This window comes from Cebus imitator, unplaced genomic scaffold, assembly GCF_001604975.1.
Source record: "Cebus imitator isolate Cc_AM_T3 unplaced genomic scaffold, Cebus_imitator-1.0 Scaffold496, whole genome shotgun sequence".
NCBI classification, from domain to species: Eukaryota; Metazoa; Chordata; class Mammalia; order Primates; family Cebidae; genus Cebus; species Cebus imitator.
Window position 1 is genome coordinate 814126 of NW_016107811.1, and position 5050 is coordinate 819175.

Below are 5050 nucleotides of genomic sequence, written 5' to 3' on the forward strand. Positions count from 1 at the left end.
TGATTTGGCTCTCTTTAAGTCTGTTATTGGTGTATAGGAATGCTTGTGATTTCTGCATATTGATTTTGTATCCTGAGACTTTGCTGAAGTTGCTTATCAGTTTCAGGAGATTTGGGGCTGAAACGATGGGGTCTTCTAGATATACAATCATGTCATCTGCAAATAGAGACAATTTGGCTTCCTCCTTTCCTAATTGAATACCCTTTATTTCTTTTTCTTGCCTGATTGCTCTGGCTAGAACTTCCAGTACTATATTGAATAGGAGTGGTGAGAGCGGGCGTCCTTGTCTAGTGCCAGATTTCAAAGGGAATGCTTCCAGTTTTTGCCCATTCAGTATGATATTGGCTGTCGGTTTGTCGTAAATAGCTTTTATTATTTTGAGATATGTTCTGTCAATACCTAGTTTATTGAGGGTTTTTAGCATAAAGCGTTGTTGAATTTTGTCAAAGGCCTTCTCTGCATCTATTGAGATAATCATGTGGTTTTTGTCTTTGGTTCTGTTTATGTGGTGAATTATGTTTATAGACTTGCGTATGTTAAGGATATGAACAGACACTTTACAAAAGAAGACATACATGAGGTCAACAAACATATGAAAAAATGCTCATCATCACTGGTCATTAGAGAAATGCAAATCAAAACTACATTGAGATACCATCTCATACCAGTTAGAATGGTTATCATTAAAAAATCTGGAGACAACAGATGCTGGAGAGGATATGGAGAAATAGGAACACTTTTATACTGTTGGTGGGAGTGTAAATTAGCTCAACCATTGTGGAAGACAGTGTGGCGATTCCTTAAGGACCTAAAAATAGAAATTCCATTTGACCCAGCAATCCCATTACTGGGTATATACCCAAAGGATTACAAATCATTCTACTATAAGGACACGTGCACACGAATGTTCATTGCAGCACTGTTTACAATAGCAAAGACCTGGAACCAACCCAAATGCCATCAATGATAGACTGGACATGGAAAATGTGGTACATATACACCATGGAATATTATGCAGCCATCAAAAACGATGTGTTCGTGTCCTTTATAGGGACATGGATGAACCTGGAAACCATCATTCTCAGCAATCTGACACAAGAGCCAAAAATCAAACACTGCATGTTCTCACTCATAGGCGGGTGTTGAACAATGAGAACACATGGACACAGAGAGGGGAACACTACACATTGGGGTCTGCTGGGGGGAAATGGGGGAGGGACGGAGTGGTGGGGAGGTGGGCAGAAATAGCATGGGGAGAAATACCAGATATAGGTGAAGGGGAGGAAGGCAGCAAATCATACTGCCATGTGTGTACCTATGCAACAGTCTTGCATGTTCTTCACATGTACCCCAAAACCTAAAAGGCAATAAAAAAAAAACTAACAGAATATTTATGAATCTGTTCATGGGCTTTCTTATCTGTTCCATTGGTCTGTTTGTATATCTACCACACTGTGGTAACTACTGTAGCTTTATGATAGATTGTTACCTGGTAGTGGAGCTTCTTAGGTTTAGTTGTTAGAGATTGTTTTAAATATTTTAGATCTTTTGTATTTGTAAGTGAATTTTAGAAGCAAGTTGTTTATGTTCACCAAACATATACATACACACTGATTTTGATTGGAATTATATTGAATTTATATATTAATTTGGAAAAATTGACATTTTTACAATAATCAATCTTTCTATTTTCAATCCATGAACATGGCATATTTCTCCCTTCATTTAGGACTTTTAAACTTTTTCTCAATAATGTTCTGTAGTTTTCAGAATAGATCTTGCACGCATTTTGTGAGACTTATTCCTAAGCAGTTGGTGTTTCTTGATACTAATGTAAATTGTGTCCTTTTAAAGTGCCATTTTATAGAAAGAAAATAGATTTCCAAATGTTAACTTTTGTATACAACAGCCTAGCTGAGTTCACTTATTAATTTCAATAGTTTGTACATTCTTTTCTGATTTTCTAGCTCTACATTCATGTCATCTGTGAATACAATTTTATCTTTCTTTCCAATTCTTGTACATTTTATTCCTTTTTCTTGTCTATTGTACTTGGTAGAACCTTTAGTACTATGTTGTAGAGATGAGATAGCTTCCTCTTCTTATTAATCCAGGGAGAAAGTATACAATATTTTATTTCTAAGCGTGAGGTTTGCAGTAAGGGTTTTTAAAAGATACTTTTAACAATGTAATAATGTTTCCTCCTATTTCTTTTTTTTTTTTTTTTTGGGGGGGCGGGGGAGACGGAGTTTCGCTCTTGTTACCCAGGCTGGAGTGCAATGGCGCGATCTCGGCTCACCGCAACCTCCGCCTCCTGGGTTCAGGCAATTCTCCTGCCTCAGCCTCCTGAGTAGCTGGGATTACAGGCACGCGCCACCATGCCCAGCTAATTTTTTGTATTTTTAGTAGAGACGGGGTTTCACCGTGTTGACCAGGATGGTCTCGATCTCTTGACCTCGTGATCCACCCACCTCGGCCTCCCAAAGTGCTGGGATTACAGGCTTGAGCCACCGTGCCCGGCCGTTTCCTCCTATTTCTAGTGTGATATGAGATTTCATCATAAATGATACTGAATTTTGTCAAATGTACTTTCTGAATCTATTAAGATGATCATAAGATTTTTCTGTTTTCATTTTGTAATATTGTAAATTATACTAATTGATTCTATTTTTGTTTTATGAGGTTTTCAGCTTTACTTGTTTTTATTTTTGTTTTTGTTTTTTGAGACAAAGTCTCATTCTGTTGCCCAGGCTGGAGTTCAGTGGCCTCCCAGGTACAAGTGATTCTTCTGCCTCAGTCTTCTGAGTAGCTGGGATTACATGTGCCACCATGCCCAGCTAATTTTTGTATTTTTAGTACAGATGAGGTTTCACCATATTGGCCAGGCTGGCCTCGAACTCCTGACCTCATGATCTGCCCGCCTCAGCCTCCCAAAGTGCTGGGATTACAGGTGTGAGCCACTGTGCCCGCCTAGAGGTTTTCAGCTTTATAAGGGACAAAAAGATTATATGTTCTCAAGGTGTATAACATGACTTCCTTATATACATACACATTGTGAAATGATTACCCCAATCAGGCTAACATATCCATCCTCCCACATAGTCACAGTTTTTGAGTGTGTATGATAAGAACACTTAACATCAAATTTCTTAGCAAATTTCAAGTATATAGTATAGTATTATTAATATAATCACTATGCTGTGCAAGTGATCTTCAGAATTTATTTATCCAGCATAACTGAACCTTTGTACTTTTTGACAAATGCCTCCCATTTCCTTCACCTCCTAGCCACTGACAGCCACCATTCTATTCTCTGCATCTATGTGTTTGACATTTTTAGATTTCACCTGTGAGATCATTCAGTATTTGTTTCTCTGTCCTGGCTTATTTCACTTAGCATCATGTCCTCCAGGCTCATCCATGTTGTTGCAAGTGGCAGAATTTCCTTCTTTTTTAATACTGAATAATTCCATTTCACACACATACACACACACACACACACACACACACACACACACTGCATTTTCTTTGTCCATTTGTCCATTGACAGACACAGGTTATGACTATTTTGAATAATGCCATGATGAACATAAGCATGCAGATAACTCTTCAAGGTACTTACTTCATTTTCCTTGGATATATACCCAGAAGTGGGATTGACGGATCATATAGCAGTTATATAATTGTATGCAGAGCTTTCATACTGAATGGCTGTACCAATTTACATTCCCACCAACAGTGTACAAATATTCCCTTTTCTCCACATCCTCACCAGCCCTTCTTATCTCTTGTCTTTTTGATAACAGTCATTCTAACTGGTATGTCTCTGTGGTTTTTATTTGGATTCCTCTGATGATTAGTGATGCTGAGCATCTCTCCATATATGTGTTGGCTATTTGTATCTCTTCTTTTGAGAAATGTCTACTCAGGTTCTTAGCCCATATTTTAATGGTTTTGTTGTCATTGTTATTGAGTTGTTTGAGTTCCTTACTTATTTTGGATATGAACTCCTTATCAGATACATAGTTAGCAGATATTTTCTCTCATTTCATAGATTGCCTTTCACTCTGTTGTCTCTTTTGCTATGCAGAAGATTTTAGGTTTGATACAATCTCATCTGTCAATTTTTGTTTTTAGTATCTATGCTTTTGGTGTCATGTTTCAAAAAAGTAGTGTCCAGACCAACGTCAGGAAGCTTTTCTCCTATGTTTTCTTCTAGTAATTTAATCGTTTCAAGTCTTACATTTAAGTCTTTAATCTGTTTTGAGTTGATTTTGGTATATGGCGTGAGATAAAGATTCAATTTCATTCTTCTTCACACGAATAGCCAGTTTTCTCAACACAATTTATGGAAAGAAAGAGAATATTCTTTCCCCGTTGTCTGTTCTTGGCACCCTTGTTAAAGACCAGTTAACTGTAGATACAAGGGTTATTTTTGGTCTCTTTATTTTTTGGTTTATATGTCTGTTTTTATGCCAGTACAATACAGTTTCAATTACCATAGCTTTATAATATAGTTTGAAATTGGGCAATGTGATGCCTCCAGCTTTGCCTTGGCTATTCAGAGTCTTTTGTAATTGTATATGAATTTTAGGATTTTTTTTTCCTATGTCTGTAAAGAATACCACTGAGATTTTGATAGTGGTTGCATTGAATGTATACCACTTTGGGTAGTTTGGACATTTAAACAATATGAATTATTCCATTCCAAGAACACAGAATGCCTCTGCATTTATCTGCGCCTTCAATTTCCTTCATCAATGTTTTATAAATTTCAGTGTACAAGTCTTTCACCTCACTGGTTAGGTCTAACTAAAAATTCCTAAGCATTTTATTCTTTTTGCTGCTCTTGTTAATGAGATTGCTTTCCTAATTTTCTTTTCAGAGAGATTATTGCTTGTGTAGAAACACAACTGATTTTTGCATGTTGACTTGGTGTCCTGCAACTTTAATGAAATTATTAGTTCTAACAGATTTATTGTTGTCGTTCTTGAGTCTGTAGGATTTTCTTTTTTTTTTTTTTTTTTTTTTTTTTTTTTTTTTTTTTTTT